The 14,629-nt window shown below is 39.6% G+C and overlaps 1 long non-coding RNA gene across 1 annotated transcript in view; it reads left to right on the forward strand.

Moving 5' to 3' along the window:
• Nucleotides 1–5,404, forward strand: part of LOC122464128 — a 32,736-nt gene extending 27,332 nt beyond the window's left edge. The window contains exon 4 of the long non-coding RNA XR_006288034.1: nucleotides 3,226–5,404. This is a non-coding gene — a long non-coding RNA (uncharacterized LOC122464128). The remainder of the gene's footprint in view (nucleotides 1–3,225) is intronic.
• The last annotated feature ends 9,225 nt before the right edge of the window (nucleotides 5,405–14,629 follow it).

The raw sequence follows: 14,629 nt of genomic DNA on the forward strand, positions 1-14,629 counted from the left end.
ACAGTTTAAGAATCCTTTTGACTTTCTTCTGAGACTCCAGAAAAATACTCTTGGGCAGGAATTTTCCTTTTTGCCAAGGTTTTTATGGAAAAATAAATTCAGGGAGAGGCAAGCAGTTCAATAAACATGTCTACAAAGTAAACAGGCCCCGGGCTACTTCCTGTCTTTGTCGTCAAGAGTCTTTAGCCTTGTGTTACCATGTGAAGCCAACCTCCGTTAAGTTATTAACTTTACGGTGAACTGAAAAGCTAAGAGGAAAATTCAGGGAAGCTTGGACTGATATGCTGGATGACCCCACTAACCAGGTTTATAGTATAAGATGAAAAGAATTTGGTGCACGCATCTTTTTTTTTTTTTAAATGACCTTTATAAAAGTGATTTGTTTTCTGTTCTGAGAAATTCACTGGCACTTCCTGGTTCACTTACTATATCCCAAAATGTAGCATGCTGTGACAGGATAGATATTAAATATCTCATAGGTGACTTTTCTGTAGTCACATATTTCCTCAAACTAGAAGGTGCCCATGAATTCCACAGAGGAAGGAAAATATTTTTAAGAAGGTCAGTTTAAATGTAATTCTATGTTGAATACTCCACCTCCTCCCCTCTGTGGAAATGCTAGTTGAACATTTTCAACTGGGTCACCTTCAACTAATTTTGGAAACAGTCTAATAGGCCTATTGGACTATTAGCTACTGGTCCTTCAATTGACTAATAGAAGCCAGTAAAAGGCATAGGAAATTATAATTCAGGAGTTTTCAACTATGGTCACTCCCTCAGTCCAATTAATAAGGATACTCATGACATTAAGTTGTGTTCAACTTAACTTTAATTTTAACTTGGCAGTTTGTTCTTTTAACTACATTTACTTTCAATCCCCTATTTTTCCAGTACTTTGCATCTTATCTTTGCTTCTAATTATTTTGTTATAATATCATTTTTCTTGAAATTTCAGTGTTTCATAAAAAGGAAGACCATTCCGAGAATAGGGTTCCCCCCCACCCCCGAGGCCATATTAATATTGAATACACGGTGTGAGCAGTATTATAACTCTCTTAGCTAGCCTAGGAATTTTCAACATTGTAAACTGTACTTTGGGCTTGATCCAACTAATACCTGGTGATTAATATTCATGTTAACATAGCTATCCTAAATACAGTAAGATGTCCAGTTTAGCCTCACAAATTTATCACCTACATTTGGTTAATGGGTAAAGGGTTTCAGACAGTACCAGCCACATCTGCTTGTGGACTAATGACCTATAGTCAAGATGCTCCAAATCCCATTACCAGCCTCCCTGATCTGTCTCTGTCCTTTCTGCAACGTGCTTTTGAACGAGATGAAGATAAACCTAACAAAATTGTCTTGTCACCACTAAACAACCAGCAAGAAGTTTTCATGTAGTTACAAGGTAATAATTAAAACTTTTATGAGAAATTAACTGTCACATTCTCTGTGCTGTTATTATTATTATTAAATAATCTATTATTTTAGGCAATTTTGCACATTTAGTGTTTTGTAAACAGAAGTGTTACTATATTTATGAAAAAACTATGTTTGTAATATTTGGACGCTCCAGATAATTTAATAATAATTTAATGCAAGCAATGGAACAAAATACCAGCAATTTACATGCACAGCTTTGTATGCTTGTTTCTCAGACATGGAGTCAAAACTTGATGCATGAAAATTCAGCTATGCACAATGATAAATGATTTCTGCTGCAAGTCCTTACTCTGTCGTTAAAGTCTTAAAGTGCAGTACTAAATGTGAACTCCTTATCCATTTAGTGCTACAGGTTTTAAATCACTTCAACATGTCAAGAATGCCACAGAAAGGTTAATTAACAGTACAAAAGTCAGAATTGTGTACCTTTTCCCTCAGTAAATACATTGGCTTCCCCTGAAGTTTCAAATTGATTTTAGAATTTTACTTTTAATCTTCAAGATTTTACATGGCCTCAGCCCTGCTTATTTGAGCTTTCAGCTGCTCCACATTTCATTGTGTTTAATTGGTTTTGATTTATTAATAATTTCCAAATGTAAATTGGAGATGTCAGGTTCTGGAGCCTTTGTCTATTGTGCCCTAAGGCGTGGAATTCTCTGTCCGATGATATTAGATCATAGTCACAGAAGTGGTTGTTTAAAAGTTTAGCCAAGTACAAATCTGATACCTCCAGCCTTTCAGGCAGCTTAAGTGAACTCTGAAGTGTCTTTGGACAATACCTTGAGACAATCATCATGAAAGATGCTTTATAGATGTATGTTGAATTGTAAAATACTGAACCAATTTGTAAAACATCTTGATAATATTGTAAACCAGAATTAGGTTATTACCTTGATTACATTAGGAACCTGGTGTACATAAAGTAAACACATAATGGTAAAGAATGATTTTTTAACTTATATTTTATTAGAAGGAATCAGTTTGCCTGCAGGTTGGAAAAAAATAATTAAAACTCAGTTGAGGCAAAGTTATTCTAAAGCTGTTCTCTCTTCCACTGCTGAATTTCTGAAGTTAATACTTGATGACAGATTTTTGAAAACTATTTTAAATGGCATACTGGTATATACCTCCATCCCCCTCACATTCCCCCCTCCCCCAAAGGAAATAAAATATGCTTTTTACTGGTAGAACTAACATCCCAAGTTAACATGAGTTTATTGACATTAAGTGTCAATCTACACTAGGAACCTGCAGATGTAGAGTTTAAAGAATAATGGGGATGTGTGATCTCTCTGGGGAATTACAGCAAAGACACATTTTGAAATGGTGAAATAAAAAGATCTTCTGGTAAATTTTTCTTTAAACTTTTCTGAAGGTAAGTCTTTTCCTGAAAATCAACACAGGTGTCATGAGAAATACATTATATTGGACTAGATTGTGACCCCTGTTAACATGGGAAAGTAGGGGGAGTAATGGCCCATCAACTCACATGCAGCAGAATTGTTATATCTCAACCCTGTGTGGGGGAGACTAGAGGGCTGCACCCATGATGCACATAAGTAAGTGGTGAGGGGCAGCGTCATGACTCCTCTTCCTACTGTTACCTGTTCTTGGAACCAGCCAAGAAATAACCACAAACAAAGGGTGAACTAGAGCAGTACTGAGGGTTGATTTATTGCTTCCCTTATTTGCACAATTACACACACACACACAAACACACCCACCCACCACATTCATGCTAGCGGGCTGCAGGCATGGATGTTGGTTTCGATTTTGCAGGTGGCTGAGGCTGGCCAGGCGACAGCTGCCCAGAGATCGGCCATGGGGTGACGAGAGTCCCCGACGTCCCTTCGGATCTACGTGAGGGCTCTACTGCTTCCGATCCAGTCCCGAGTTTAGTGTGCTGTTACATTTCCTCATTGGTACCCCTGTCCTGGCTGCCCATCTTGAGATTTATATCTTCACCAGGGTAATACCATGGTTCCATAAAAGGCGATATTTGTTTCTTTGTTTTGCCATTGGCTGTCGCTCACACTGTCTCACTCATTCCTTACATCAGTTGTATGAATACAATTGGTAATATAGAGCAATTCAGCTTTAAGCAAGCACCTAACATCATTGGGGATCTTCCACTGCTTCTGGCTTTGTAACAGCATAACAGGAAACTGTGCAGGCTCCACTTGAAAGAGCAAATGGGGTGCAGGGGAGGGGGGGAGGAGGGTGTGTCTGGCTACACCTACATGCTAGAAAGAGGAGGTGGATAAGCATGTACAGGAGTACAGGGGAGTATGCTGCATCCTTTTAAGGTCTGTAGCAACTTACACCTAAATAGTGCAACAGAAAAACACAGGAAGAATCATGCCTGACCCAGGTATTGGAAATAACGTCTCCTGGTGCTGTCTTGGGGATGTGAATGTACTCACTACCCCTTACTTGCCTATTAACATTACTGCTAGGTCATGTAAAAATGTCTAGGAAGGCACAATCCTTGACCTAGAGAGCTTACAACCCATCATCTCTATGTGGCATTATGGTAAACGTACAGGGAAAAAACACTAATATCTTGATACAGAACAAATGTATTAAAATGTATTTTGCAACCATCCTTGGTAATAAGTCCTAAAATGTTTTTAGTATAATTAAAAAGGAGTCCTTAATCTAGGATTAAAAGAACTTTATTTTCAAGTGGATCTATTAATTTTTAGTAAGTGTTGGGGGTATGAAAGATATCTGAGCCTGTTTTCAGTTGTAAATCCAGAGTAAGTCCACTGAGTTCTGGAGTTACTTATGTTGCTGTAATTGAGATCAGAATCTGGACCAAGTGACTATATCATCATCTTAGAATCAGATCCTCAGCTGATGTAAATTGACACTGCTCCATTAACTTCAGACACCAACTGGCCCAAAGAATTCGCAGGTGCATAACAAAAATGTAAATCGCAGCTAAATTTTTTCTTAGAGGATGATATTAACTATATAACCTAATGAGTTTAATCCCGTAATGCTGGTATTTAATCATGTCATGTTCTGCTGTTCATTATATCCTACTGCTAGTTAATTTATGTCATGGAGTAATGAAAGTGTCAAGGTTAAAAATATATCAATGGCACATTCTAATGACTAACTTCTGGTCTTGGACTGAGTTTGTTTCCTCTGCAAAAAGGCAGAAAATTCTCTCTCCTCTATATTTAAAGCTTTTATAATTTGGTAACCCTCAAACGTAATGTTGTGTGCTCTTCTTATCCTGTTGCCGGAAATTCATCCTGGTGCAGACAATCAATGTGAGGTCCTCTATACTACTCAGTCCACAAGTGGAACAATAATTCGCAAGGTGAATGGAACGTCTGAAGCAGAGTTGCACAGTGTATGTGCTTGCATATGAGGGGGAATGCTCTGCAAGCAACTGCATGACATGTTCGCCTGACGAGTATGGAGTGCAGGTCAAGGGAGAGTCCAAAAGATCTACAGAGATTCAGTTTCCTAACACCTACTGAAAGTAGCTTATGATTCTAGCTTACTAAGCTATGATTATTTGATAGTTATTTTAGGGCCCCACTAGTATTTGCCTGCAATGGGGTTAAAATTGTATATTTTGCTTGCCCACACACACAGACACACACACATACAATATTGGGTGCTACGGCTTGTGGCTATCTGTTGGTCTTAGTGAAGTCAGTTGAGTTACAGCATGTATGACTCTACCCCATTGTGTGGTGACGTACCTCAATGAGTGGTAAATTCTGCTGTGCTTTAAAGGTGGCTAAGGAGTGTGGAAGCTATCACTTGGTGTGCATTAACCATTCAGAGCTACACATTTTAATTGAAACGGACACCTCAATTACTGTTCCTGTTTACAAACATTTTAGCAATTACACAACTAAGTAAGTAAACTAACTTGCTCTTTTGAAGAACATCACTAGACAAATTGATTGAAAGAGAGAGGCTGCTTTCATTTTCCCAGTGGAGCTCAAACATGATCGAATAATGGTCCAATTCTGTTCAGAGACCTCAATTGCCATTGCCTTCAAACAGAGTTGACTGTTCTCAGTACCTCCTATAAGACCTTGCAATGTTGGGCACTAAATGTCTGTTTATTGTAAGACATGTGAGGGTTAATAGCCTATTAATCTTACTTGCTGTCTGATGTAAAAAAAAATCATGAAAGATCATTTCCGTTCTTGTCCTGTTCTGTAGGTTTTGACTCCCCTTTTTTACAAACAGCTACCCTTTCTAACATCTTAGTCAACAACATTTTTGGCACAATTGAGGAAATAATCACTTAACCAACTTGTTGCTTTTGCCCTTGTATGAACATAATATTGCCATGTTTATGCTATGCATTATGTTGGTGGAAGGTCTCGGTAAATTGGGGTGTTAATGGGCTGGAGGAGCTCTGCATGGGGAGTGGGGGAAGTCTGGGGCTGCAGGGGAAGAGGCGGAAATTGTGGTGTCAGGGGTAGGAGGGGGAGCAGGGTGGATGCTCTGCATGGGGAGCAAGTGGAGATACTGAGCTTCTGCAAGGGGGGAGAGGTTCCTACCCGCTCCATGGCCCTATCCCAGGTGCTGTGAGGGTCACTTTTCCCTCCATGTATGTGCTCACTTTACAGGGAATGTGCTGGTGGAAACAGGTTATCCACACAATATTTCCACTGGAGAGGTGCTAGCTTCCCTGCCCCCTCTCGTCATGGGTTCTGCCGCCCCGGGCCAGTTTATACAAGTGTAACAGCAAGGACATTATGAAATATAAAATGCCTTAGAGCTGCCAATACCCTTATCAAGTATATAAGTTACCTTATCTGCTACTGGACCTTTCTTGGCTTCAAATTCTTCATTTTTGCATTAAAGGAGGAAAAACAATTACTGTCAGGGAACAAGGACTCCCTATCCTCTGTCACATCAAAGAGTTGCTCGTGATTAAATAAAATGATCTCCTTACATTTTTGTAGTTCCAGTACCATAATTTCTGCTTGGCAGTGCTACTTGTTCATTAGTTATTTTCTTTCTTTCCCGTTCTTGCAGATGACTTACATATATGCTAGAGCTGCACATTGCTCAGCCAGGAAAAAAATATGCAGTAGAGCGTGGGATATACTGTCAAGCTGCTGTAGTTACCTCAGCATACAGCTTTCACTGTCTGAAAGAGACGAAACCCCTTCCTAGGAATACTGCAAATTTATTTTCTGCGAATAAACTATGTTAATCACTTGGTTTCACTGCAGGAACATCAAACGTAGCACAACCTGCGGCACTGTCTGAGCAGATCAGGTACATCCAAAAGAGCATTGCAATTTCTATTCCTGTGGAGTGGTTTTTAGCAGTTGAACCAGCTGAAATGCTGGAGATGGAATCTCTCATTTGTGGTACAAGCACTTATGAAACTTGGGAAACTGCTGTTGGCAATCTGAAGGATCTCCCTTCCCCGTCGTCCAACCCACCTCCTGTCCTGGATTGCAAATGTATCCTCCATTTTTCAGCAAGCTTCTATCTTACTTCTGTGATCTGGGCCCTGGAGGAAGAGTAACTAAGATTCTTCCATCTTATGTCTGTGAACCAGATTTTCCCATTAAAGGCCTATTCCACATCAGATAGGAATGCACCCACCATGCAACCCCTTAAGTGCATTTGTTCCCATCTGTAGCCCCATGAACATGCAGAATGCAAATGTAGCTGTCCTTTGTGGATAGGACACCATAGGAAAAGGGATGTATGAGAAAATTGAGATTTTTTTTTTTTTACCTCAACAAATAAACAGGAATTTGTGGGGAAAAATGTTTTTTTGAAATTGGCAAGAAGAAAAATTTCACTAGATTTGCATCCTGTACACAGTAACTGTACTCTCTCTACCAGAAGTCCAGAACAGCTTTCATATTCCACTCTGCCTTGGAAGATCCCTACTTTCCCTGTGCTCTGTTGTCACAATCAAGATAAAATGGCTGCATTTGTTTGTATTCCCTAGATTTGAAACTGTGGGGACTGGGGGCAAAGACCTCCTCAGTGGAGGACAATCTGTTTTAGATGGAACTTTATCCCATCCTAGTCCAAGTCTTTTGATCTTGGGGTATGACGTAAGACACTTATATTTTCTCAGGATTTTGCACAACTTGGGGGTTGGTGAAGAACACAACCCGCTCATCCTCAAGGAGATAATGGTATTATTAAGTGTGTTTCCCACTTCCTTTTATTTTGGAAATGTGACTACTGTTTCAGCCATCTCTGTTTAAATATTACATGAACCAGTTCCTTAGCGGGTGTAACCAACATAGCTCCAGTTAAGCCAGTTTAGGCTGTGACTATGAGTTTGCACTCTGAAGCCTTAGTTTGTGAAAAGGCTTAAATATACACTTTTTTTGTGTAGAATTTTAAGTAACACTTTTTTCTTCTGAATTTAGCAATTCAAATCACATTGCTTATTTTAAAAAATCTTGGGGCCCAATCTTGTAACTAGCCCCTTAATCACATTAATTAGTTCTTTTTCATTCAGGTTCTTCCCTCACCAAATTAAATGGGACTACTTGCACAAGCAAGAAATATTCTATTCATAAGGGTTTGAAGAATTGGGACCATAGAAATTCAAATGCAACATTGATATTGTAACAGTCGGTCCTCTACATTCACCCCTTTTATAGAATTACGGTAAATCTTACACAAAGTATGTTTTGAGGTATCATTTGAAAACTCATGATTTGCTCATGATTGTCCTGGTAAAACATGTATGGCAATATTGTATGTACATTTATAAAATTCCACTATATGATATTGCTCTGGAGGACAGACACAAGCTAGTTCCCCAGAGACAAAAGTGTAGCCAACACATCAGTTAGGAGTCATCAAGAGCAATTGGACTGTCTTGTGATTAAGTGGCCACCCTTTGGCAGGAGAGAAGGTGTGGGCAAAAATCTACATTTTGACAAAGCAACAGCTTGAGGTTCCTGTCCACCCAGTCTTTCTGTCTCCTGAACCTCAGGCTTGGTCTACAATAATGAGGTAAGTCTATCCAATTTACACTAGTTAAATTATGTAACTTAAGTCAATGTAGCTTAGATTGATTTACAGAGGGTCTAAATCACACTATATCAATGGGAGACGCTCTCCCATCAACATAGCTTCCACCTCTTGGGGAGGAGGAGTATTGAAGTTGACGGGAGAGCACTCTGCCATCGACTTATCATGTCTTCACCAAACCCACTAAATCAACTCCATTGCATCGATTGCAGCAATACCAATTTAGCTGGTAGTGAAGACAAGCCCCCAGTTGGAAATAATTCTTGCACAAGAGAAAGGGCTATAGAGAAGAGAGCAGGCACCCCAAATAATCTCTACCAATGGCATCAACAACACCCCAAGAACAAAGGAGCAGCATTGGATGGGGGAGAGCTCTTGACTGAAAGATTCAGCCAGAAAGACTGTTGGAACCTGTGGTGTGAGAGACCTTTGCTATGAATTCATTTAGCTTGTTAAGTTAGGTTTTAGTGCTTGTCTACACCAACACTTTTTTCGATATAGTTTATGTTGCTGAGTGGGGTGAAAAAACACACATCCCCTGAGCAGCATAAGTTACACCGAAAGAAGCGCTGCTGTGGGCAGAACTATGTTGGAGGGAGAGCTTCTCCCACCAATTTAGCTGCTGCTGCACATGGAGGTGGTTTTATTATGTCGACGAGAGACCTCTCTCCTATCGGAACAGAGTGGCTGCATGAGCAATCTTATAGCGGTGCAGCTGCATTGGTATAGCTGTGCTGCTGTAAGTTCACTACTGTAGACATGGCCTAAGTTCTGTTTTACCTTTTATTTCTTTGCAACCAATTCTGACTTCTTTTTTTATGCTTCATTACTTGTAATCACTGTGACAGGGTTGGGCCGGATGGGTACAGGAGAGTAATAGAAGGCAGATATATTAGCCCCAAGCTAAGTAGGTCCCTTTTCCCTGGCTAAGGTAACAGGGAAGGTTCCAGAACAATCAGGAACCTTCTGAAGACAATTAAGACAGACAGGCTGTTTAGAACACCTGCAGCCAATCAAGAAGCTGCTAGAATCAATTAAGGCAGGCTAATCAAGGCACCTGGGTTTACAAAGGAGCTCACTTCAGTTTGTGGTGTGTGTAAGGAGCTGGGAGCAAGAGGCGCTAGGAGCTGAGAGTGAGAACGTATACTGTTGGAGGACTGAGGAGTACAAGCATTATCAGGCACCAGGAGGAAGGTCCTATGGTGAGGATAAAGAAGGTATTGGGAGGAGGCCATGGGGAAGTAGCCAGGGAGTTGTAGCTGTCGCACAGCTGTTCCAGGAGGCACTCTAGACAGCTGCATTCTACAGGGCCCTTGGCTGGAACCCGGTGTAGAGGGCCGGCCCAGGTTCCCCCCAAACCTCCCAACTCCTGGTCAGACACAGGAGGAGTCGACCTGGACTGTGGGTTCATGAAAATGGCCAAACTGAGGGCTGCTGTGAAGCTCCAAGGTGAGCAAATCCACCAATAAATGCAAGACCCACCAAGGTAGAGGAGGAACTTTGTCACATCACTTAAAATCTATCTTTTGTAGTTAATAATTTTTAAAATCTAAACCAGTGTGTTTGTCTGGTAAACTTCATTTGAGATAACAGGATTTGTGCATATCATTCTCTATTAATTAAATGACAAATTTTATGTGAGGTTGTATTGTCCCGGAGGGTGTTGGGCAGTCCAAACCACACATTTCAGGGGGGAGGGAAGTCTGGGACCGAGAGTTTGCTGGTGTTACCCTGCAGTGTAATTCATGAGTGGCTGGCTATAGCACTCATACAGTATAATTGGGAATAATTTACATGCTGGAGGCTGTGAGTGAGCAGACCAGGAGTGATTGCTGTCATGGTGAAGCAGTGTAAAAGGCACCACAGATTGGGGAATTGAGGGGACCCAGATATCCATCAGTCCAAATTGTGCCCTGAATAATGTCACAGATATCCAGTGGATGAATTATCTGAAACTCTTAAATTTGAAGTAGATGAAGAGAAGTTATTTGGCAGAATTTAACCAATACAAAATAAATGTTGTTATCCTTTTGATGTAATCCAGTATCCGTTCCAAGAGCTTTATTGAAATACCAACTAACTGCAATGTGTTTACATCTCATTACTTCATGAAAATATATGTGCAGGATCTTGATCGTACAGTTGCCATTGTCTTCTACCGTAAGTACATCTTATTTCCATACACACTGCATAAATGCCCATTTTTTTCTCATTTCACTGACTAAAACCCATTTCCTTAGTCAATGAAAATCTTATAAATGTCAAGAATGTAAGGAAAATACTATTCTATATGTCCCTACTACATAGGTAAATAACATTATACCATAAGGCTTATAGTCTCTGTTTTCTGATAGTATTGCCATGTATTCTATTATCTGTGTCTTTTACACTTTTTGCTGCCTAACTTTTGCTCTGGAACACTGAGAATGAGAAAAGTGCAATGTACTTGTGTGGGGATAATTGGTTGGTTAGAGGTTAGAAAGAGTGACACTTGAGACAATGTCTCAACAAAAAATCAACAGCCAAATCTAACTGTTTCTAATATTAGGAAGAGTACTCAGGCAAGTATGTATACTAATTTCAATCTGAAATGATTTCCCCCTGAAAAATGATATTACTCAAAATGAGTTTATAATGGAAGCACTAGCTCAAACTTGTCTAAGTATTGCTTCTGTTTCTCTATAACTTTAAAAGAGCTGTGGGGGGACAAGGAGGATGTCTGGGTTTCTCTGGATTCTGCTTCTCGTATCCATAGAGGAAAACAGTGTAAGTTAGTACAGTCTGACTGAGACCATATTAACTTGTGTTGCTTTCTCCTCAGTGCTGTGGACCAGCCTTTAGGGGAGGGTTCCAGATGCAGCCATGGTAGGGGGAACTCCTGCAAGTACAACTTCTGGTGGCTCCATGCTGTCCTCATATCAGAAGAAGCAAGCAGGGCTGAGAGCCAGAAAAGTGGCAAATGACATATAAGTACTGCTTTTTTGTAGATGTTTGGGGTTCCATGGTTCTGGTAGTGGAATTCATGGCTGAAAAGAAGATATCCATGCCCCTTCTGGAGGAATGAGAAGGAAACTTTCTGAATTTCCCCAGTGTGAGCTATTTCCCCATATTAGGAGATGGGAACCTGACTAAAACCCTCAGAATTTGGCCCTTCATGTATAAAGCTGCTGTATAATCAAACATTTAAAAAAGTCTGTCTCCTAAGACATGCACAAATATTTCCCAACTCCATGTGTTCTTACACATAAGAACATGCTTCATATTTCAGCTTCTGCATTTCTCTTTTCACTGTTAACAAATGCCACTCAAAGAACAAGAGATTTAGTATGTATTACTATTTATATTTTACACTTTTTCTTTTCCTGAAGTGCAAAAAAACTGAGTTTAATGCCACATGAGCAGATGAGCACTGTATATTGTAGTTTAAGAATCTGAATATGTAGTAGGCTGATTGATTGAATATTAAACTTTACTATCACCACTACTATTATAGGTATTGAAAAAACTACATGGAACAGCCAGTTTCTGAAAACCTGGTGATCACATTTGGTAGACATACATTAGAACAAAGTTTTGGAACTCTCTAACTTTTGTGGTATAAAGTACATTCAAATGCATGCGTTGTATATCTTTCACAGAGCAAGAGAGCCAGAGATAATATCAACCAACTACTTCTCCACATTATTATTGGCAACCATATTTTGAACAGCGGGAGTGATAAAACACTCACTCAATATTTTGGTTCTCTCCTGTGTTCCTGTATGTTTGTCTTTTGTATTAACTGTAATCAGACAAACTGCTCACTGGAAGCAAAAAGAGAGAACACCCTTTAGTAGACGTATTGGGAGACAGGACTTCCAAGCATTAGACTAATCTTTTAAATGAATGGGTTTGCAAGAGTTACTGATGCCTCATAGAACACTTACTACAGAAATAGGCTCCTGACCCAAATCTCATGTACAACTCTCATAGGCTCTGAATCAGGTCCTGAAATTGCTCATGTTTCACCACCGTCACCACCCCTCTACCTGGTCAATTGTCTTTTGCACCTGAAAAGGAGTAAAACTGGCTCTTTCTCCAATAGAGAAAATATATACTATTACATGCTTGCCAGCCCCTGTTTTTATGGAGGGCAATTTACAAGGCCAGAAGAGATTTTGTCAGCATGGGAATATCCTTCTCTTTAGTGAATATCAAAAACACAGCCTTTAGCCTAGCTTGACTGTAACTGCAGTCGGGTATGTTAGCTGCCATCGTTTTAGTATGTATTCAGCACACATCATCACAGGTGCTGACAATGCTCACTGACTGATAAGCAAGTCTAAATACTGAGCATGTAGAACAACTGACATTTCCAAAAGTGAACATTGAGACATTTCATCTAGATTTTGTGCTCTCCACTAAGAGCTGCTGCAGCAGATTCAAATGTCATATCTGACTGTGACAGAGATGACTGGCACATTTCTTGACAGTTTATGATGAGGAGTAAAAACAAAAGAAGAAATCTGCTGGATTTATTCAATTCCTGTGACAACTTCTTCTTTGACTGAAAAGAATCAACTGGCTGGAACAAATAACCAGATAAACTTTAATGTGGACAAGAACTCATGTACGTGCCTATTCACACGTTAAGAGCTACAGTGTGAGATAATTTTTTTTATTTCCCTAATAAAGTGTGAAATTCACATTTACCGTCACAGAGCACAAGCAAATGGGCCATGTGTAGTACTAAATGGGGACCCTTGAGGATGGATTTTACCCTCTCAGCCCTCAGACCAAGCATAGTGCTGAAGCACATTGTCTTCTTGGGTGCTCTGTAAAGCCTCTAGATTGGAACAGCAGGCTCAGCCCTTCCCTATCTCATACAGACACTTCCACTCGATCTGTGGAAGCCCATATACAGTGAACTTTCACTGACTCATCACCCTTGTCCTGCTATAATGGCTTCAGGGAGTTGGAGTGAGTTAAGAGAGCCAGCAAAGGGGCTCTTATCATCAGTGAAATTCTTCTTATATTAAAGTTTTCCTTTCTGGGCTAGTTGAGTTGGTTTAAGGGCCAGTTTACATTTGTGATGCAGCCATAGTGGGGAATCTGCCCCTCTATATTCATTTTGGGGCTGTGTCCTGGTTCTAATGAGGAACAGTGAGAAAGCTCCTATTGGCTTCAGTGGAAACAGGATTTGGCTCATTGCTCATGAGTTTTAGTTTGAACACTGATTTGGGATAAAATGTTATAGAGTAATCAAAACTTTTTTTTGGGGGGGGGGGGGGGGGGGGAGATGTTTATTGCTATTTTGGGTAATTTACATTAAGACATTACAATTATATTGCCTTGACATGTATAGGGACTAGCTTAATACAGAATTAATATTAAGTAATATATTGTATCTTGACTGTATATTGTTATATCATTATTTCTCTTTTTTTCAAAATTACTTAAACACCACCTTAACGTGGTTGGGGGGTTGTGTGTATACATATAAAAATATTCTTTTACTTTTTTGTTTTTCAGGAAGCTGAATGTTTTATTTGGGGAGAACGGAAAGCGTTTCAGGAGAATAGAAGGAAAGGGAAAGTAAAGGGAAGGGGGGTATAATTCAGTGATTATCCTCTCTGTATATTCTTTTTGACTATCCTGTAAGTATAGACATGGTAATCTTATATCAGGGCATATCAATGATTTCAGTATTTCTGTTGTATTGTTTTCCTGTGCCAGGTTTACTATTAACTTTTGTGTGTGTGAATTTGTCTGGGACTGTTCTCCCAAAATTTAAGTCTTCTGTTGTAAGATATTCTATTACTATTTTTTCCAGTGGTCTACAGAAGGATTTCTTGTCTGGATCCACAAATTTAACATTCCTTTTTTGGCTAAAAAGAGCAAGAATGGAAGTAGCTTCCTTATTCCTGGTTTAACTACCAGGCTAACTCCCAATACATGACTTTGAGTTCCGTTCAAGTTCTATCTTTAATTTGTTTTTATTTCTTTCAGAATGGTTTTCCATTTTTTCTATATTCTCCAGCAGTCCCATATCATGTGTATGAAAGAGGGCCTGTCTGTTTTGCATTTCACACAATTATCTGGAGCAATATGATCTATTTTATTATAGAGAGATGGAGAAACATATATTTTGTAAACTAAATAGTACTGAACTTGCACTGTTGGTTACTATTACAGCCAGTAT

Source organism: Chelonia mydas, chromosome 1 (assembly GCF_015237465.2).
Source record: "Chelonia mydas isolate rCheMyd1 chromosome 1, rCheMyd1.pri.v2, whole genome shotgun sequence".
Taxonomy (NCBI): domain Eukaryota; kingdom Metazoa; phylum Chordata; order Testudines; family Cheloniidae; genus Chelonia; species Chelonia mydas.